The sequence below is a fragment of the Somniosus microcephalus genome, chromosome 1 (assembly GCF_052327205.1).
Source record: "Somniosus microcephalus isolate GS21.2 chromosome 1, FLI_Smic_1.0, whole genome shotgun sequence".
Classification (NCBI taxonomy): Eukaryota; Metazoa; Chordata; class Chondrichthyes; order Squaliformes; family Somniosidae; genus Somniosus; species Somniosus microcephalus.
In genome coordinates, this window is record NC_140987.1 from 160,432,989 (window position 1) to 160,455,803 (window position 22,815).

The 22,815-nt window shown below is 46.4% G+C and overlaps 1 long non-coding RNA gene across 1 annotated transcript in view; it reads left to right on the forward strand.

The window, feature by feature from the left end:
• LOC147124425 (uncharacterized) overlaps positions 1-22,815 on the forward strand; it is a 50,550-nt gene that overhangs the window by 22,618 nt on the left and 5,117 nt on the right. The window contains exon 2 of the long non-coding RNA XR_015079897.1: positions 21,186-21,306. This is a non-coding gene — a long non-coding RNA (uncharacterized LOC147124425). The remainder of the gene's footprint in view (positions 1-21,185; positions 21,307-22,815) is intronic.

Consider the following 22,815-nt stretch of genomic DNA (forward strand, 5'->3'; position numbering starts at 1 on the left):
GTAGAAGTTCACCATCCCGAGGAACTCCTGGAGGCCCTTGATGGTTGTGGGGCGGGGGAACTGCTGGACGGCCTGCACCTTGTTGGGCAGGGGGACGGCCCCAGCAGGGGTGATGTGGTGACCGAGAAAATCGATCTCGGTTAGGCCGAATTGGCACTTCGCCGGGCTGAGGATGAGCCCGTGTTGGGCTAGGCGCCCGAACAGGACGCGAAGGTGTTCGAGGTGTTCCTGTTTGGAGGAGCTGGCCACGAGAATGTCGTCTAGATAGACGAATAGGAAGTTCAGGTCCCGCAGGACCGAGTCCATAAGGCGCTGGAAAGCCTGGGCTGCATTCTTGAGGCCGAAGGGCATCCTCAGGAACTCGAACAGGCCGAATGGGGTGATGACGGCCGTTTTGGGGATGTCCGCGGGGTGTACGGGGACTTGGTGGTAACCGCGCACCAGGTCGACTTTGGAAAAGACGGTTCGTCCGGCCAGTCGGGCCGAGAAGTCCTGGATGTGAGGCACCGGGTATCGGTCGGGGGTGGTGGCGTCGTTAAGGCGGCGGTAGTCCCCACAAGGGCGCCAGCCTCCGCCGGGCTTAGGGGCGATGTGGAGGGGCGAGGCCCAGGGGCTGCTGGAGCGGCGGATGATGCCGAGTTGTTCCATGGTGGCGAACTCGGCCCGCGCGATTTCCAGCTTGGCCGGGTTGAGCCTGCGGGCGTGGGCAGAAACTGGAGGGCCGGTGGTGGGGATATAGTGCTCCACCCCGTGTTTGGCGGCTTTGGCTGAAAAGGTCGGGTTGGTGAGGGCGGCAAACTCGGCTAGGAGTGCTGAGTAGTCGTCCACGGCCCTGGCGAGGCAGTAGGTCGTCAGGCCGGCCGAACGGTCCGGGGTAACGGCGCCGGGGATGGTGGCCATAGTGTTGGCGTCGACGAGGTGGTGCCTCAGAATGTCGACAAGGAGGCCGTGGGCGCGTAGGAAGTCGGCGCCGATGAGTGGGCAGAGGACCTCGGCGGTGAGGAACTGCCAGCGGTAGCGGCGGCCCGCGAGGTCGAGCGTGACCATGCGGGTGCCATATGTGCGGATGTCCGAGCCATTGGCGGCAGCCAGCGTGATACCTCGTGTGCCGCGTTGGATTTCGAGGGTGGAGGCGGGGGTGATGCTGTGCTGGGCCCCTGTGTCACACAGAAATCGGCGGTTGGTTCTGTCGTCAGTGACGTACAGAAGAGGCCCCTTTCGCCCCACGGCCATCGCGGGGGCCGGTGCGGGGGGGGAATTGAAGGTACACGGTGGCGTGCAGCATTGGGCCTTAGTGCCAAAGCGGGTGTGGTAGTAACAGTGGCCCAGAGTGGTAGGGCGGGCGGGACTGGTGGGCCGGGGAGACCGCGTGGTCGTTGCCGCGAGGTCAGGCGTGACGTCGCGCGTGGACTGTGCAGAGAGCAGCCGGTCGGCCTTTTCTGCTATGTCATTCAGGTCCGTGGAGCCGGACTCCACAATGAGCGGGCGGATGCTGGCGGGAAGCTGCCGAATGAAAAGCGTGCGAAAGAGGGCGCCGGGGGGCTTGTCGTCCGCGAGGGACAGCATGTGGGAAAGCAGATCTGATGGTGAAGCATCACCGAGACCGGGGAGGTCAAGGAGTTGGCAGTGGCGCTGGTAAGAGGACGTTTGAAATTTTTTAAGGAGCGCAGCCTTCAGATGTTCGTACTTGCCAGTCTGTGGTGGGTCCTGCAGCGCTGCCCAAACTTTGGGGACGGTAGCGTACATGAGCGAGGAGACGAGGTAGTCGTACTTCGTGGTGTTGCCTGTGATGCCTTTCAGCCGGAATCTGGACTCGGCTTGAACGAACCAGGCTTCAGCCAAGTTTTCCCAAAAGTCTGGTAATTTAACCGTGACTGCGTTTGTATCCGCCATGCTAGCTTAGGATTCGTCCTGAGCGTCGGGGTCACCAGTGTTGAGATACCGCGGCAAACGTGGGAGTCGAGACCAGAGCTAGTAAATCAGAACAGCTTTTTATTTCAGCCTCATGGCAAAACAGGAACTGGAAGAGCCCGCGCCTGACTTAAATACTCCCCAGACAGGAAGTGCTCCCGGCAGCCTGTCCCTGTGGGAAACAAGTTGCTGGAGGAAAGGGCCCCCGGTTGGGGGCGTCTGCTTAAATTGTCCGTACCGCCATGAGCGGATTGTGTCCAGTGGTGGCGTGTCGCCACACCAGGGTTTTTTAAAGGGACACACACACATCATTCAGGTAAGTTTGGATTTTTTGGGGGACTTTTGTTTTACATTTTATTGGAGTAGTGGCTTGGTGCAATACATTAAAAAAGTTGTTAAATGGGCAGGGGGTGCAGAGAGTGCTATTGGACATTTGCAAGGCTTTGGCTGTGAAAGGAAGGCCTCTGAGAACACCACTTGCTCCTCGTCCTGGGGCGCTGGTTGCAACCCTCCATGGAGATGAAGCAAAGTCAGCAAAGGGGACAAGCTGCTCACAGAGGGAGGAGGAAGAAGCAGAAGAGGAAATAGCAGGAGTAAGCAGAAGAAAGGAGGCAACCCAGACATCCCCTTTCTGGCTGGGATACCCAGGATCGAATCATCTGCCTGCAGTAACAGTGAACACAACCCCAATTCCCCTTTCAACATTTGACATTACAACAATGCTGAAATAAAAGCCACCACAAAGTAAACTTTCCAATCCACCTTTATCCATATATGCATCCAATATTACATCAAAAAATCAGCTAATCACCCTTGTGCATTCCCTTAGTGACTGTCTTGTGTGTGCCTTTGCCTATCCTAGTGCTCCTATGCAGTGCTACCCCAGTGGCTGCAGCATGGCTGGTGGAAGGCTGCTGACTTTCACTGGGGGACACTGCAAATGGCCTTGCAGGACCGCCTCGAGGAGCTGGTGCTTGGGCGTGTGAAATCGAGTGATGATGTTTCTTCTTCTTCTTCACTCTCCCTCCCTCATCTTGGTCAACCACTGGCTGGGCAGGCTGGATCTCTTGGCTGTCTGAAATGAGGAAGGCACAAGAGTGGAGTTGTGGTAAGAGGACAGGGGTAAAGCAAGAGGTGCATGCTTACACCATGTGAAGCTTGTAAATCAGGGGATATTGTGGTATGAGAGGGAAGTGGGATGTGAGAAGGAGGATAACGTACAAGGATACCGGCATCTTGTATTCTTTCAGTTCCGCTGCTGGCCAAGGGCTCAGCCATGCCCCTGCCAAAAATGGCTAGCATCGTCTCCTCCCAGGGGGTGAGGTGAAGCTAGGATTCTGAGGCCTGCCTCGTGTTTGGTACAGATTGCTGGTAGGTGAGTGATGGGGGCAGAGGTCATGCATTGGGCAGTGTGTGAGGCTAGTGGTGCAGTTGGTAGGAGACGGCTTTTGAAGATGCATTCACTGACCTTGACCACTCTTCCGAGATCATGAAACTTCTTTGGGCACTAGAGACAGGTCCTGGGGGTCACACTGCTGGCAGTGATGGCCTTGGCGATCTGGTCCCACATCCTTCTTTCTGGAGGGCCTCCCAGCGGGTAGAGGACCTTTCTTCCAGTATTCACCCCCTGCACAAGCTTGAGTGCTGCGTCCCAGACCCTGGGTGCCCTTTCCCTGGCCTGTTGAATCAATTTTATTAGTGGTAAAGCATTTTTACCGTTTTTTATGTGCAGAAGGCAGTTCAGCTTTCAAAGCTGCAGACTGCCTAGTTCTGAAGGATTTTCTTTTCAGAAGGTGGTTCAACTTTAAGGGCTAGAGATTGCTTTGAAAAGGAATGGGCTAGCTTTAAATAAAGGCAGCTTCGCTCCAGCGACATGAACTTGGGCCCCCTGATGAGCACACAGCCTGTTAGTCGCTAGGCTGTGCGCTGCAATCATTTAAATCAGCAGGCATGGGATGTGGGCGTCATTGGCAAGGCCAGCATTTACTACCCATCCCTAATTGCCTTTGAGTGGCTTGCTCAGCCATTTCAGAGGGTAGTTAAGAGTCAACCACATTGCTGTGGGTCTGGAATCACATATAGGTCAGACCAGGTAAGGACAGCAGATTTTCTTCCCTAAAGGACATTAGTGAACCAGATGGGTTTTTACAATCCAGTAATTTCATGGTCCCTATTAATGATACTAGCTTTTTATTCCAGATTTGTTTAATTAACTGAGTTTAAATTCCCCAGCTGCCGTGGTGGGATTTGAAATCTTGTCACTGGATTATTCATCCAGGCCTCTGGATTACTAGTCCAGTAACATTACCACTATGCTACTGTGCCCTAGTGATATGCTACCTGCACTTTCTGAACAGACGTGGGCATATCTCGTATTGCGGTGTCCGTGCCTGTTTTTGAGCCTCATCGAATTTCATCTCCTATACCTATTTTCAGCATTTTAAACAAGATTTACCATTGTCTCCATTACTCTTCCTGGTATGTGTCATCAGAACATCAGCAATGCCATAGACAGCAGTCATAAACCAACAGCAATATTGTCAGAATTTTATATTATTTGTTCTCGTATCCTATGTTATGGATAACAGGCTACTTTTAAATGTTTCATGATGTTTGGTAGTGCTTGAGTTATTCCGATTACTACAAGAACCAAAAACTATTCTTTACGCTTTTCAATCATTAATGGACAAATCATTAATCCTAAAAAAGGAAAACAAGTGAGATACAGAAATGGCTGACAGAGAGGCACGGTTTTCTTCTGAGTATTGACCGATCTGTCTCTGTCCAACAGCACTCAGTAAGATGGTCCATTTTACACTTCACTGAAGCAAACTTTAATGCACATTCACCACTCTTGAGAGTTTCATGGCACCTCTCTGCAGAAATACTTTGGTTTCCAAAACACACTGTAATGATTTCCAGTTGAAATGATAGGACTGATGAGGTTCAGTTTGTAATCTAGTCCAACAATAAGGACAAAATCTATTTTAGGATTACAGATCACAAGTTCTTTTCTTGTAGTTTCCCAGCTTAGTCTTCAATAGCTATGGGGACACATCACAAAACTGTCCACATTTAATGGCAGGAAGGTTAAGGCTGGAACCTTCTGGTTGCAAACCCACTGTTACTCAATCTAAATTCATTTCTTAAATCACAGAGAATTAATTTGTAAAATTTAATACAAAATATGCATATACTGATGCTGTGCTTTATCTTCTATAATGAAATTATGCTTTGTGTTAATTCCTGAATCCAGAATTTTAACAAAGGCATTAAACTGGATACCATTAACAGTTTGTTTCACATTACTGTATGACCCAAGATATCACTATTCTAAACTGCAGTTTGTTTTTGAGCTATTTATTTCCTTCATATTGCATAAACTGCAGAAAATCCGGCATTCTGTGAAGCAAGCATGTGGAAGTCAGCAGACGACACCAAACACCGAACAACATGAAATACTCATTAAAGGGGCTGCAGCATCTTGTGAAAACAATCTTGTAAGATGTTTCTAAACTAAAATATATCAACACATTAACACTGTGAGCACCAAGGGGAAAATTTTTCTCTGTGTGCAATGCATAAGAAAATCGTTTTAATTAATGCATGGAGAAAATCCAGCTCCCCCCCCCCCACATGTGCTTTATATCTTTTAGATACTTGCATTTTCTATCAAATTTCATAAATGATTTATCTGCAAATTTCTATACTGAAAATACATTTAGTAGATTTTATTTTCTTCCTTCTTTCAAGTAACAGTCGAGCACTGGGCTTCCAGCCAGAGAAATCCAATTTGAATCCCAGTCACACCCTAGCTTCTTTCTCATTAGACGAGCCCCTTCTCACACAGCTAAAACACAAGCTGCATTCGATCTCACGATGAGTGTGTATATGTGTGTTTTTATGGTTGGCAGAGAGGACAAGGACCTGGAAAATAGTGTGCTGCTTCCCAGGGGCCAAGGTTCTGGACTTGACGAAGCTTAGCTATACTGCTGTGGGAGATCATAAAAAGATTAGTGCTAATGCTTCAGTTGCAATCATGGGGGATTTTAATCTTCCTGACTGTTACAAGTTTAGGGGTTTGCCTCAGATATTGTGTTGAGTGCAGCAGTGTTGGTCACTCCTATAAGCATCTTACATTTATATTTTTGCCTGTACTGCCCAATATCTAACTATACAATAACGTAACCCAAGGGTATAACTCTTTGATTTGAATGAGATACCTGTGTCTTTTGCACATGCCCCCATATCTGCTTCTACAATTCTTTCAAAGGCAGACTGAGAAAACATTTGACAAAATGAGGTCGGATATAAATCGATAAGCTGTTAATGATCAGACTCATTTAATTCAACCAGCACAACTTGTTTTCATGTAATAACACAAAATAATGAACATGCTATCTTTCCTCACAACAATCTTGCTTGACTTATAAAAAATAATTTCTAACTGTGCTCTTGAATTCTAACCTGAACCTGGCTAAAACTTGCCCTCACAGCTTTCTGTTTAGGAATCTGATAGTCAGTGAGTATTTATGTTTCTGTTGATATCTCACTGTATTCACAACTCAAGGGATGGCCTTATGCTAGACAATCCCTGCTGAGCACCAGGGATCTCCCAACAACATGGAATAAGGCATTTACCATTACTAAGACAAGCTAATGAATTGCTAATTGTTTAAAGTCTTCAGATAAATAATTTCAGTGCCTAAGCATTTTAACCACCCTTCATCTCAGTGCTTTTTTCTAACTTTGTGTGAATACAATTTGCCTTGAACACTCAACATTTAAATATTATTCTTTTTCAATTCTTTTCTGTAGAAAAAGTCAAAAATCCTGAAATGTGACATTGACATAGAGCATGAAATGATCCGTATGTGCAAGGGACTTTATTGGAATGCTTCAAGGAACTTTCTGAAACAGCAGATGAGGGAATATAAAATAGGGCAGCAATATTGGGTTTGTTCCTAACTAGTGATGAGATAGTAATAACACAAAAGAATGTGAACACTTGGGGTTTAGTGATAATAAAGTTGAAATTTTACGGTTGAATCCAGGACCCAACAGATAATAAAAACTATTAAAAAATTTAGATTTCTGGAGAGCAGCCTGGAGAGGAAATGTTGCATGAAAAGAATAAAATGGGAAAATGATTTAAAGTGAAGAATATGGAAGAAAAATGGGGCACTTTAAGGGGGTATATTTTGCATTGCAGAGAGGCAGTTTGTCCCAGAAACAATCCAAGGGCAAAACAGGAAAGTAAAGTGGATGTGGATGAAAAGGAAAGTCATGGAAGGTATTTGGGAGAAATAAATGGCATATAAAATTCTGAAATTTACAAGGAAGGAACAGGACGGGATGAACTATAAAATCAATCAGGGAACCAGTAAAAGATACAAAGAGAGAACACGAGAAGAAAATAAAAGGGCAACAATAAAGCATTCTTTAAGTATATCATGACCACACCTGGAGTACTGTGCACAGTTTTGGTCTCCTTATCTGAGGAAGGATATACTTGCCTTAGAGGCAGTGCAATGAAGGTTCACTAGATTGATTCCTGGGATGAGAGGGTTGTCCTATGAGGAAAGATTGAGTAGATTGGGCCTATACTCTTTGGAGTTTAGAAGAATGAGAGGTGATCTCTGTTGTGTCGGTACCTTTCTACCTAGACACAATTTAGGACTCAGAACTCAGAGATTCAAACATGAAGTGCTTTATTGGAAGGAAAGGAGGTTCTGGAAAGTTCCGAACAAAGAGAGCTAAACTTAGCCGAGAACACCCAACCATTTATCTCCTGTGACAGCGCCACCACAGGTGGGAGGAGAACACACAATAGAACACACAATACATAACATTTCCTCCCCTCTTAAATGGAAGGTCCACATTATTCCTCAACAGGTAAGTTACTTTCAATGCACTCAACGAACCTAGGGTAGAGGTAGACTGCCTCAAACCCTGACTTTACCCTGGGGTTTATTCTGCCCCAGTCTTGTGGGTAAGTCACTAAGCCTACAGATCCAAGCGTCTTGGAGGCCGCCGCTCTCTGACAGGATACCGGCGGTCATCGCTGGCTTCCACAGCAGTAGGCATTGACACAGGCCTGGATGGAGAAGGTGCCTGTGTCAGTTGAAAGTCAGGAGTTTGCACAGGTGGAACAGTCTCTTTGACTTCCTGTGTTGGAGAAGAGCACTGTGGCAAGGGATGCTGGTTCGCAGTATCATCCGGAAACAGTTCAGGCCAACCAGCCGTTGGAGCCTCTGTGGCTGTCTCTGCTCCTAGCAACAGTTGATCTGTGTGTCTTCTCCAGACGACGTCCTCAGCAGTCTCAACCGTGTAAGACACAGGGCCCGTCTGCGCGATCACCGTAGCAGGAACCCATTTCAGTCCAGTGTTGTAGTTTTGAGCTAGGACGTGCTCTCCCGGATGAAACCGTCTCTCCTTGGCTCTTTTCTCTCTCTTTTCAACTTGAGCTTGTTGTTGATGATGGACAACCTGCTCTGCCCTTGGAGGTTTGAGTAAGTCAAAACTTGTCCGCAACTGCCTCTTCATCATGAGCGAAGCAGGGGAAGTTTTGGTTGTGGCATGCGGCTCGTTCCTGTAGGACAACAGGAAGCTGTTCAGACGTTGGTGGATTGAGCCCTGACCTTGCGATGCCTTCAAGGCGTGCTTCAAAGTTTGCATGAACCTTTCTGCCTGGCCGTTAGTAGAGGAATGATAGGGCGCAGACCTGATGTGTTGGACACCATTCACATGCAGGAAGGTTGCAAACTCCTGTGATACAAATTGTGGACCATTGTCACTTACGAGTTGTTCCAGTGAGCCATAACGGCTGAACATCTCACCAAGTTTCTCAATTGTTTTCTCTGCCGTGGTAGACCTCATCACAGCGACCTCCGGCCACTTGCTACGAGCATCTACAACTAAACATCTTCTCTTCGAAAGGACCGGCGAAGTCCACATGTACTCGCTGCCACACTTCTGCAGGCCAATCCCAGGGGTGTAGGGTTGCCAGCTGTGGAACATTCCAGACCCTTTGACATGGGGAACATGTTTTGGCTTTCTCCTCAATATTCCCATCGAGACCTGGCCACCAGAAGTAGCTTCTTGCCATTTCCTTCATCCGAACCATCCCACTGTGGCCTGTATGAAGTTGTTGCAGTATAGGTTCCCTCAGAGGTGGCGGAATGATGACACGGCGTCCCCAAAGAAGACAACCTGCCTGGACGGAGAGCTCATTTCTTTTTGAAACGTAAGGTTTCAAACTAGGAGAATCTCCTATAGCTCTCCCTCGAATGACATCGTCCAGTACCTCAGACAGGACTGGATCGTTGCGGGTGTACCTTCGCACCTGAACTGCAGTGACAGGTGCTCCCTCCACTTGTCTAAAGTAGAAGATGTCTATTTGACGAGGCTCTGGGGGAGTAACAGGCAAGGGTAGCCTCGAGAGACCGTCTGCGTTGCCGTGCAAGTCAGATTTGCGATATTTGATGTCGTATATGTGTCCTGACAACAGTAAAGCCCACCTTTGCATCCTGCTTGCAGCGAGAGATGGAATTCCGGTGTGGGGCCCGAAGATTGAAGTCAATGGACGGTGGTCCATCAGGAGTGTGAACCTTCTCCCAAACAGGTACTGATGAAATTTTCGAATTCCAAAAACGATTCCCAAGGCCTGGCGCTCGATCTGCGCATAGTTACTCTTGGCCTTGTTCAAGGTGCGTGATGCGAAGGCGATAGGTTTCTCTTCACCCAAAGGCATGATGTGGGATATGACTGCTCCCACACCATATGGTGATGCATCACATGCTAGCTGCACGGGTAGCTTTGGGTCGAAGTGTGTCAGGACCTCCGATTTCAGCAATGCTTTCTTTGCTTGGGCGAAAGCTTCATTGCACAGTTCAGTCCATTTCCATGTTTTGCCTTGACATAGCAACTGATGTAACGGCTTCAGCAATGTTGCTAAGTCTGGAATAAACTTCCCATAGTAGTTAAGTAGCCCCAGAAATGAACATAACTGGCTCACATTCTGGGGTGCTGGGGCCTCCACGATTGCCTTGACCTTTGACGGCGCCTTATGCAGGCCAGTAGCGTCAATCACATGCCCCAGGTACTCAACTGAAGACTGAAAGAATTCACATTTGTCTTTACGAACTCTGAGTCCGTACTCTTTCAGTCGTTGTAGTGTTGCATCCAAGTTCAGAAGATGATCCTCCTCATTTGTCCCGGTGAAAAGGATGTCATCCAGGTAGCACTGGACTCCTGGCAGTCCACTCAAAATCTGATCCATTGCCCTTTGGAATAGAGCAGGGGCCGACGTAATTCCAAACGGAAGGCGGCAGTACCTGTATAGCCCCTTGTGTGTCACAATTGTCAGCAACTCCTTCGATTTGTCATCGACATGCATTTGTAGATAAGCCTGGCATAAGTTTATTTTGCTGAACTTTTGCCCTCCGGCCAGGCCCGTAAAATGATCCTCAATGAGGGGAAGAGGGTACTGTTCCGCAGACAGCACCGGGTTAATCGTCACTTTAAAATCCCCGCAGATTCGAACAGATCCATCCTTTTTCAGGACAGGAACAATGGGTGTGGCCCATTTGCTCACGCTCACAGGCTCCAGGACTCCATTCTCGACTAAGGCCTCCAAGTTAGCCTCAACTTTTGGCCTAATTGCATAGGGTACAGGTCGGGCTTTGTGAAACTTCGGCTTGCTGTCAGGTTTAATGTCCAGTCTCACGCTGATCTTTTTCATGCTCCCAAGTTCCCCATTGAAGAGTTCTGCATGTTTGTTTAACACTGCAGTCAGACCTGGCTCCCCTTTTGACATCATGCGGACTGCAGGCCAGTCCAGCGTGATTTTCTCTAGCCACGCACGTCCCTGTAGCGATGGGTAATTTCCCTTTACCACATATAGTGGCAGTTTTGCAGTCTGTCCGTTCAATTTAACTGTCACCTCAATGACACCTCTCATGGCCACAGGTTCACCGGTATACGTCTTTAGCACATTGTTTGTTGGCTGAAGGGTAAGATGCTTTAGCATTTTGTTGTAGACAGTGTCTGAAACAAGGGACACAGCCGCGCCTGTGTCCACCTCCATCCGCACTGATTGTCCCTCCACCAGTGGTGACACCCAGTAGCCATTTGAATCACCTGCAACCGTCAGTATGTGCACCTCTTCCTCCTCAGAGGTGTCACTCCCCTCTGTTTTGCTTGTTCCATCATACTGCACTGAATGAACACTCTTTTTCCTCTCTTGTCCAAATACAGACATTTTGCTTCCATGCTTCCCAGCTCTGTCTGTTCTTTTTTTACCTCTACAGGTGCGTTCAATGTGACCCTTTTTGCCACAATTTCGGCATTCCAGCTCCGTACACCAGCAGTCATTAGCGTGATGGCCCGTTTTCCCACAACGGTAACATGTGCCGTTCCGCGCACCTTTAGGCTCAGACGACACCTTGTGAACTCTCCCTGTTGAACTCAACTGGTGAGCCTCCTTTTCCGCCATCTCCATGGAGACACTAACTTCAATGGCCTTTTCAAGAGTAAGGTTGTCCTCAGTAAGAAGGCGCTTCTGTGTGGCTGGATTTTGCAGACCACACACAAGTCTGTCTCTAATGGTGTCCTTCAGCACCTCCTTGAACTCACAGTGTTCTGATAACCTTTATAAAGCAGCAAGAAACATCGTCACTGATTCCCCCTCCTCTTGTTTCCGTTTGTGAAATCGAAATCTCTCAGCAATAACCAGAGGTTTTGGTGAAAAATGTGCTCCAAGAATTTCCACTAGTTGCTTATATGTTTTAGTTCCTGGCTTATCTGGCTGCACGAGGCTGCGAAGTAAATTGAATGTCTTCAGCCCGATTACACTCAAAAGGTAGGCACGACCTTTTCATTTGCCACCGCATTCGCCAATACAAAATAGTCAAAACGTTCTGTATAAGCGCTCCGTTGCTCCACATTTTCATCAAAATCACTGATGTTTCCTAATATAGTAGCCATCTCACGTTTCAAATTAAAATTTCTGTTTACTCACTGCACCCGTAACGTACACAGATTCATCTGCTCCTCGTTGCCACTTGTTGTGTCGGTACCTTTCTACCTAGACACAATTTAGGACTCAGAACTCAGAGATTCAAACATGAAGTGCTTTATTGGAAGGAAAGGAAGTTCTGGAAAGTTCCGAACAAAGAGAGCTAAACTTAACCGAGAACACCCAACCATTTATCTCCTGTGACAGCGCCACCACAGGTGGGAGGAGAACACACAATAGAACACACAATACATAACAATCTCATCGAAACATATAAGATTCTGAGGGGGATTGACAGGGTAGATGCTGAGAGGTTGCTTTCCCTGGCTGGAGAATCTAGAAATAGGGGGCGGAGTCTCTGGATAAGGGGTTGACAATATAAGACTGAGATGAGGTGGAACTTTTTCACTCAGAGGGTCATGAATCTTTGGAATTCTCTCCCCCAAAGGGCTGTGGAAGCTGAATCATTGAGTATATTCAAGGCTGAGATGGATAGATTTTTGGACTCTAGGGATTTGGAGACAGGGCGGGAAAGTGGGTTTGAAGTTGAAGATCAGCAATGATCTTATTGAATGACGGAGCAGGCTCGAGGGGTCATATGGCCTACTCCTGCTCTTATTTCTTATGTTCTTATGACCCAGAGAAGGGTGGTAAGGGAGGTTGAGGCAATGGTGAGATGGTGCAGTTCTTTTCAATGAGAATCTTACCCCAGATAAAATATGTTAATTTGTGAAGTAAAATGTTACAAGAGGTCCACAAGAGCAGTAACTGGAATACTCAAATAAAACCAGCTCTGATTGGTTCTGATGAAGTCCAGGCCTGCCCTTCAATTGATCTGATTGGTTCTATCTGCCTCTCAGTCCAGTTTGCCAACTGATCTAATTAATTGATCCTGGTGACCTTCAATTCCAGTAAAAAATGCTGATTTTTCTTGTGAAACCCTAACAAGCTAACTTTTGGGTTGAAATTATAACTATTGACACATATGGGAATTGTAATGCAAGTTCTGCCATCCTGGCTGAGATCAGCTAACTCAGCACAGAACAAGGTTGAATCTGGGACCTTCTTGGGCCATTTGACTCACTTTCAGGGGCTTCTCTGGGCCCCACATAAATACCACAGGCTGCTGTCAGCTGGGACTCGCTGCTGGGTCTCGCCCCCCTCCCCCACCCCCACCCCCATCTCCATGCTGCTGTCTGCAGTGTCCCAGCCAGCCGACATTCCTAGTGACCAAAGTCAGTGAGCTGCCTCGGGATACCTGTTCGGTGTCCGCAGCTCACCAGGCTGATTCAAATGAGGGCTGGGCCTCAATATTGTGGGGGTCTCTTCACCGCGGGTACAGGCAACTGGCCAGCTCTGCTGGTCAACAATCCAAAATGCCAAAACTCAGGACTGTTTTTGAATCATCAGCTTTTTGGGGCTGATTATGCTTTTTTTTTAAACCATTGGTCGGCTTTTGCTAGTTTTCCAGCTTGGTATGTATGTAATTCTGTTTTCACATATGTTGCATCTATTATGTATTGCTTTTTTCCTTTAGCTCTCTAATTTTATTTGAAAGAAAATTGGTATCTTTAACAGATGTCATAATTTGGGGCATTTTTGTGCAACTTGAATTCCTGGAATAGCCATCTCCAGAACACTTCTTCAGAGTTACCGAAAGGACCACCTAGAAATGTCTGTACTGTGGGAGGCAGAGGATCTGCTGCTGCAACATGAACTATTGTGGATGACACTTTCATGTTAACTTCAAAACAAACTTTCCATAAAGTACAGTTGGTGTTTGTTTTTTAAAAGATTGAACCGAACCACTTCTTTTTTCCTGCCAATTTTCTCTGGCAGGCTTCCTAACCACCCCTACCCTCCTGAAGGTATCAACACATCATTGGAGTATGGCTATATGTGCTCCAATTGCAGTCCCCCTGGTACCTTTCTAAGATGGCCATTATTTACATGTGAAATGTAATAGTGAATGTTGGCAGTTTAGTTACCATTGAACATCACTCTCAAACCTGAATCTATACTTACCCAGTATCCACACACATGAACTTCCAGCAGGATAAAGATCAGGAATAGGATCCCTGGTTTGTTTTGCCTGCCCAACCAAGGGGTCTGAGACCAGTTGTAGATTGTCTGGACCAGCCATATCAACACCACTGAGCAGGGGGGTGGGTGGGTGGGGAGGCAACAGCGGCCCGGAAGAAATTTTGGCATGTCAGAATGTCCGATTTCAACATGGATACCTAACTATCATTTTACTTCCAGATTTCATGTCTCCAATGCGTGTCAGCAGGCATGATGTGCACCCACATCTCAACTTGACTATATAAAGGGCCAAATCAAAGATGGAAATTGGAGGAGTTGGGAGGTGTTGGATAGAGACGGCAAACTTACAGGATAGACACAGGACTTGCAAAGCTGCACCCTGGTTTAACGACGCCGCGCTGGATGTACTGCTGGATGCAGGAAAGAGATAATCTTCCCCAGCAACGGGAAGAAGCCTCCTGCTGTCACGAAGAGGGCATGGTTAGAGGTGGCTGGGGAGGTCAGCAGCAAAAGCATTGTGCCCTGATCCTGGATCCAGTGCAGGAATCCGTTTAATGACCTAACCAGGTTAGGAAAGGTGAGAACAGTTGCAGATTCGCCTACATCCTGCAGTGCACAGACCTCCCCCCACTCTGTCTTATCAAGCATACTCCATCACATCACTCCTCACAGCCACTTAATTTTCAAGGGCAGCCTTTGTTCACTTTGTTCACTTGCTACCTCACCTCCACATTTATCCATCCACCACTGCCACTCAGCCCAATCCTTATGCAGTGTGATGCATCTACCAGATAGTCACCCTCACTGAATGCAATAGTCACCCTCACCAAATGCACCGCATTCATCGGATGAACACATGCCTTACATACACTCATGTGCCTGTCATTCCCCTATTGCAGAAGAGAGCACAGAACACAAGAGAGAGGGAGAGGATAGGCGGTGGATCGCCATTGACTCTGCAGCTGACATCATCAGAGGAAGAGGCAATGGAGATCAGTGGCATATCTGCATCACTGACTATCAGAGATCGTGAGACTGGGACCCACTTCTCATACAATACTCAGTCATGTTGACTTGATTTCAACTACAAATGAAATCTGATCTTAATTGTGCTCAGTAGAAACATTTTGACATTGCCAGTACTAATTCATATCCATCTCATCTCTCCTCCGGGGCCTTCATGTGTACAACAGCAGTCTGTGGACTTACCAGATGACAATTCCTCAGAGGAGCTAATCTTTTTGAGGTTGCACCATCATAGGACATATGCTGACCAGGCACCAGCGCAGATATACGCACTTCGGTGGGACCTGTTAGAGAGTTAGGTGGGATCTCACCTGGTGACTCACAGTTCACAAGTGAGCATGAACAGAGAGTGGTGGCAGGGACAGCAGTGGATTAGAGCATTGGAGGGCACAGTCCTCTCCAAGCTCTGCTAAGCTGGACACAGATACTGAACCCCGGGGACCATTGATAAAAAGGATAATAGAGAGACAACAGTAAATCTCTGAGGTATTGGCACTCCTGCCATGTACACTGCCCACAATACCAGAGTGGATGGAGGAGTCCAGCTCAACCATAGTGGATTGATGTTGCAGGCCATTGCGAGAATGTCTTCTTCTATGGATAGACTAGCCCACTCCATTGAACTTCAATTGTGGCAATCAAATGAGACTATGCAGTCCATGACCTCGGTCGCACAGACTTTGGATGCCAACATATTTGCCACCTTAAACTGGATGACAGATACCTTAGCTGTGGCTTTACAAAGCATCACTGTTATGCTCCAAGCTGCTCTCCCAGAGAGAGGTAGGACTGATGGGCCGCAGGCCCAGGAGAGGGATAATGGTGAGTGGGGACATGGAAGAGGGAACTCCACTCAAAGTGCTCACTCGTCTCACATAAAATCACATAAAATTCTTAATTTGCCCCACTTTCCTGTGTTGCCCTTTCTTGTGTGCCGGGTGTCAACTCACATTTTCAGTTGCTTGTTAATGAACGTGGAGACATGAACTGATGGGGACACATTAATGGATGTGCAATGGGTGGCTGGTTGGTTACAGGACTGTTTTATGTCAGTGGGGGTAGTAGGGTTGGCAGGGGGAGGGAGTGGGCTGATGTGAGTGACTAACTGAACCTTCAAGCTATTTGGGAATTCCTGGCATCCCGAGCAGCAATATGAGTGGCTGGTGTGCCGTTGGGTGCTCCATCTTCATCTTCCTCCTTGTCCTCATGCTCTCCAGTTGAATCTTCATCAGCTGATGAGGGATGAGCAGCTTGATCCTCCTCCATCTCTAGTCCTCGCTGCTATGCTATGTTTGCAGCACACAATGATTATCCTAGAGACCCTCACTGGTGAGTAATAAACGGCGTCTCCAGACCTGTCCAGGTACCTGAAGCGCATCTTGAGCATGCCGATGGCTTGCTCGATGACGCATCTGGTTGTCATATAACTGTTATTGTAGCGCTCTTGGGCTTCATTGGTGGGGTTCCTCAGAGGTGTATTCAACCAGGTTTAACGATGGTAACCATTTTTGCCTTGCAGCCACCCCATAAGCCTGGTTCCAGCTAGGAACAGGTCAGGGATATTGTACTGGCACAGTATGAAAGCATCATGACAGCTCCCAGGGAATCTAGTGCAGATCTGCATGAACTTTTTCTTCTGGTTGCACAATAGCTGAAGATTGATGGAATGAAATCCCTTGCAGTTGACGAATAATCCTGGTTTATCTGTAGGTCCTCAGATTGTCATGTGTGTGCAATCAATGGCACCCTGTATCTGTGGGAAGCCAGCCAGAGATGTAAATCCAATTGCTCACTCATTCTGGCTATTGCCATCACAGGGGATGTTTACATAGCTGCCAGCCTAGCAAACAATCCATCTATCACCTGCCTGATGTATTTATGTGCAGCCGACTGGGAGGCCCTCGATATGTCTCCAGTAGCGCCCTGGAAGGAACAAGAGGTAAAGAAGTTGAGGGCGGTGGTGACAAAGCTGGGTGGGCATGTGTGCTGTGAGGAGGATGCCAAGAAACTCCAGTATGATTTGGACAGGTTGGGTGATTGGGCAAATGCATGGCAGATGCAGTATAATGTGGATAAATGCGAGGTTATCCACTTTGGTGGCAAAAACAGGAAGGCAGATTATAATCTGAACGGCAATAGATTGGAAGAAGGGGAAGTGCAACGAGACCTAGGTGTCCTTGTACACCAGTCACTGAAGGTAAGCATGCAGGTGCAGCAGGCGGTTAAGAAGGCAAATGGTATGTTGGCCTTCATAGCGAGAGGGTTCGAGCACAGGAGCAAGGATGACTTGCTGCAGTTGTACAGGGCCTTGGTGAGACCACACCTTGAGTATTGTGTGCAGTTTTGGTCGCCTTATCTGAGGAAGGATGTTCTTGCCATGGAGGGAGTGCAGCGAAGATTCACCAGACTGATACCTGGGATGGCAGGAATGATGTATGAGGAGAGATTGGGTCGATTGGGCTTATATTCACTGGAGTTTAGAAGAATGAGAGGGGATCTCATTGAAACTTATAAAATTCTAACAGGACTAGACAGACTAGATGCAGGAAGGATGTTCCCAATGATGGGGGAGTCCAGAACCAGGGGTCACAGTCTAAAGATAAGGGGTAAGGCATTTAGGACAGAGATGAGGAGGAATTTCTTCACCCAGAGAGTGGTGAACTTGTGGAATTCTATACCACAAAAGGCAGTTGAGGCCAATTCATTAAATATGTTCAAGAAGGAGTTAGATGTATTTCTTAAGGCTAAAGGGATCAAGGGATATGGGGAGAAAGCAGGGACCGGGTACTGAATTTATTTGATCAGCCATGATCTCATGAAATGGCGGAGCAGGCTCGAGAGGCCAAATGGCCTACTCCTGCTCCTATCTTCCATGTTTCCCAATCACTGGTAATGCATGGCCACGAGGTCCATCAGGGAGCAGGCCTTCTTCTAGGAGATTGCAGATGTCTGCGACCACCTGACGTGACAATCTCAGCCTGCAGAAGCACTGCTCTTCTGAGAGATCAAGGAAGTTGAGCCTCTGTCTGTACACCCTGTTAAGTGGGTAGTGCCTCTGGTAAACTCGACCCCACTGTTGCTCCACTCTCTGTTGCTCCCCTCTCGGTTGCTCCCCTCTCTGCTGTCCACTTCTCTATTGTCCACCTGCAGCTTCCTCCACAGCGCGCCCTTGCTGCTGCTGCTGCTGATGTTGATTGCCTTCCTCGTCTGAAGTCCAATCTAAAGCAGCCATGGCGCCACCCATCCTGAGGTTCTCTATGCATGAACACCTCCAAACTGTAGAAATAAGTCTCCCACAACAAGTACTGTCACTAAACAGCTTCTCAGAGGGAACTAAGAAAGCAGCTGTGAGCACCGAGCCTTTATTAATATTGGGACTCTGACCTATAACTAGCCCCATGAAGTGGCGATCAATTTCACCTCTGTTTTAATGGCAACTTTCCCAAACCCCAGGACACCTGTGCTGGAGCCATTAAATTCAAATCATGGTGCGAATATCTTTAAAACTACCTCATTTAATTATTATAATCAATAACTTGCCTCTCCAAAGGGGGTTACTTGCACGCACCCAGACCCACCTCCGTTAAATCTGGAAGTGGGTTTGTTGGAGGCGGGTTGGAGGTAACGTTTCCAATTTCTGCTATTTTAACTTGCTCCCCTGCCCCTCTTCCACCTGTCATATGGAATTAAAATTCCCCCCAATGTTCCTGCTCCTGGTCAGTATCCTATTGGAAAATGTGTTTGTGCTTCTCTGCATGTACGAGCTTGAATGTGTGTATATCAGTGGCTTCAGAAGAAATTGAAAGAAAAATTGTGTCCTGAAACTAAGCAGATTTAAATCAGCAGTATTTTGCTTTCCTATTTGTTGTGGCGGCGGATATCCAGTAATTACAGTTTTTGTACGTTCAATGTTTGTGTTCATTTGAAATATTCCTCTAAACATCGAAACATTGCCTGGTTCCCATTCACTTAAAGTAGCTTTTGCCTCAATTTAATCACAGTGCAAGGATTGATGAGAACATACCTCAGCTGCAGCTGCCATTATGCACTGAACTCAGGCTTTCGTGACATGATTTAATCAGAGCTGTGCATCTTGAAAACAGTCACCACAATTCAAAAATAGTGCATTCATGCAGCTAGTATGATTCATTTTTCAAAGAATGTCAATTTTGAAAGGCAAAGATGTGGCTCAATGGGTAGCACACTTGACTCTGAGTCAGAAGTCTGGGGGTTCAAGGCCCACTCCAGGGACTGGAGCATGTAAATCTAGGCTGACAGTGCAGTGCTGAGGGAGCGCTGCACTGTCGGAGGTGCCGTCTTTTGAATGAGATGTTAAACCGAGGTCCCATCTGCTCTCTCAGGTGGACGTAAAAGATCCCAAGGCACTATTTTGAAGAAGAGTAGGGGAGTTATCCCTGGTGTCCTGGCCAATATTTCTGCCTCAACCAAAATAACAAAAAAAAACAGATTATCTGGTCATTTTCACATTGCTGTTTGTGGGAGCCTGCTGTGCGCAAATTGGCTGCTGCGTTTCCCACATTACAACAGTGACTACACTTCAAAAATACTTCATTGGCTGTAAAAGCGCTTTGAGATGTCCGGTGGTCAAGAAAGGTGCTATATACTGTAAATGCAAGTCTTTCTTTCTTTATTACATTTTCAAAGGATGTCAATTTTGAAAGGCAAAGAAAACAAGCGGCATGAGTTCCTATTTTTTGTTCAGAATTGCATGCAGCAATTGCTTTTTGAAGACACAAAGCAGGGGCATTGCAACTGAATGGCTTGCTTAGTGCACCTATCAGCTGAAATATCACTATTCGGTAACCCTGAAATAGTGTAATTGCTCCACCTGCAACAATACTTTCCCAGCTCTAGTTTTGTAACGTAGAAACATAGAAGATAGGAGCAGGAGTAGGCCATTCGGCCCCTCGAGCCTGCTCCGCCATTCAATGCGATCATGGTTGATCATCCAAATTCAGTACCCGGTCCCTACTTTCTCCCCATACCCCTTGATCCCTTTAGCCTTAAGAAATATATTCAACTCCTTCTTGAAATAGTTTGTAGTTGTTACTAGAACAAACTCATCCATGATCAAAACAAAAAGATAAATGGTAATGTTTTGATCAATCTTCTAGTATACACAATTTAAGAGCATACTAATAAGTTCATTATGTTAAATTAGTTACACCCATCCCTCCCCGCATTGCCCACTGTGGTATTGAGCAATACAGATCAGGAATAACCTAGGTTCCATTGCTAATCTGTGCTGAGTTAATAGATCTCAGCCAGGGTGACAGGACTACAATTATCTCCGTGTCCCTGGCTAGGGAGGGGAAATATCAGTCATGGTACCTGATCCTGATTGGTATCCAGTGATTCTTGCTTAAATATGCATGTGTGGGATGTCAGATGTGGACAGTACTGGGCTCTCCATGGTGGACTATCCTGTCAACACTCCTCATTCAGATTCATGCATAATGAATGGTGACTTTACACAAGGTTTCTCGGAGTTTCCAGTGTCAGTCAAACCATTAGCATGAATGGTTCAGGATTACTTTCAAGACAAGGAGCAATAAGGGAGAAAAACTGGAAATTAAGTCACAGCCCAATACTATTTTATGAATATTATGCTCCATTTATTTTAAATTTTAAATGTGAATTACCTAAAGTGATAGAGTAGGCATCATATAACAGATATTTATACTCTGCTGCTTCCCACTTCATGTGTAGACAATCTATTTAATGTGGGAATCTTGTCTATTCATTCCAATGTTTTGGATTCTGGGAGGTAATAGAGTACCACAAACATTGGAGAAGTGTATCACACTGTAAATCGCTTCTACTGCTGGATAATTACGATTCTAACACAAATGTTAGATTGATAGAACAAGGATGGAACTGTCAGTGCCTGTGCCTCCATTTATTTACTGCTGAAGTATGGCAAGAAGTTAAGCAATAAAGTTCAAAGCTGCCTTTGGCACAAAGAGACCTAATTTAACAGTAGTGTGAATTTAAAGAAAGATTAGATACTGCAGCGGTTCTCAAACTTTTTTGGTTGAAGGACCCCCTTTCAAATGGATTAGTAATCATGGACCCCCCATTTAAATTATAATACTCATAATATGAAAGTGCTGCATCTAAAGAGTGTTTTAATAATGCTTTTAATAAAATATGTATTTACTTACAGATATCAGTGAGATGGGTGTGCCTGCTTCTCACACCAATTCTAGATACTCCACAGCAACAGATGGCCACTATTAGCCACTTACTGCTGGACAATTTTTAAAGCCGTCTGCAGGCTGGCCAAGGTGAGTGAGGGCACGAGCACCCATGCATATACTGTGATGCTGCTGGATGCATGACTCACTGCCATACTGTGGGATTGTACGAGTTTGCGTGAACACGTTCGGGCACATGTTTGAAGGGCCCACACAGGCACTCGAATTATGTGTTGGGAGGATGGCACAGGGTCACGGCGCCAGGGAGAGGAATCGGTTTGACCATCAGGGAACACTCGTTACAAAGTGAGTGAGAGCTGAGGAGCAGGCCCAGCCGTTGAGATGAATTCGCAAGAACTGAATCAGTGTCGGTTTTATAAAGAGGAGCAGGCTTGAAATTACCTCCGGTCACGGACCCCCTGGAAAGTCTCTAAGGACCCCCAGGGGCCTGCGGACCCCAGTTTGAGAAATGCTGAGAGATTGTGCTCAAAATGCTGGGTACACTAGACAGCAACTCCTGAACACTTAATAATTCACACATCATAGAATGAATGTCTAGGTCTACAAATAACAGACATATCAAAAGCAATCAAGTGCATCAGCAAACAGGCCCATTTCACTCAATAAAATAAAACTCCTTTACAGATTCACATCTATCAGCCAAATCTCTAGACATGAACCATCATTCTGCACAGAAGCTGACAACCACTTCTGGGCTGTATTAGGCCTACTAAGCAGGGATAGTGCTGACAGATAAATAATAAAACACTTAGCTACTATTACTGCTTGTAATGTACCAGGTAAGCACAATCAGTTCCTTCTTTGGGTTTTATTTCTTCCCTGAGAACACACTAATAAAATAATAATACACATTGCTTCAAGGGTGTTTTATTTTATTGGTGTTTTATTTTATTTTTAAATAACTAAACCACTACTTACCACTCACAGTATCAAACCTACAGTTTTCCTTTTATTTCAAATAATGTAATAACTCAAGACCAAAATGATGGACATGCTTGATTTTGCTGCCAATAATTATTGCAAACAAATTCTATAGTGGGAATACAAACAAAATGGCCAATTGCAACACACTTGTAATAATGCTCCTTTTGCACTTTTCAATCTGCTAAATTGTCATTTAACTAGCGTAAAGCCTATTTTGCTGATCAGGAGCTGGAGGTCCTAATGGACAACATATTGAGCCTGGGTAGGGCAAATAACATCACACAGATACAAAGCGCAAGGCAGTATATTACAGGCCAGACCACTAGGCCATATACAGAGATGCAGTTAAGTCTGAAGTAGAATAAAGGCAATACCAATGCATGAATGTAATGCCAGGTGGGAAAGCAGCCTGTCTTAATTCACACGGCTCGAATGTTTAATGACCAAACCTACATAGAGTAAAAGGACAAGTTATGGAACAAGTTGTGGGCCCTTACAGGTTAATCCTTTAACAGCACTTAATCAGTGAAGAGTGCAACTAACGGGGAGGGAAACTTCCAAACACATTGGCCTAGAAATTCAGTTGGGCGCGCCAGCCGCTAGCGCCTTAGGAGGAGTAGATCTCGAGCGCTAGGCGCTTATCGCCCGGGCGCA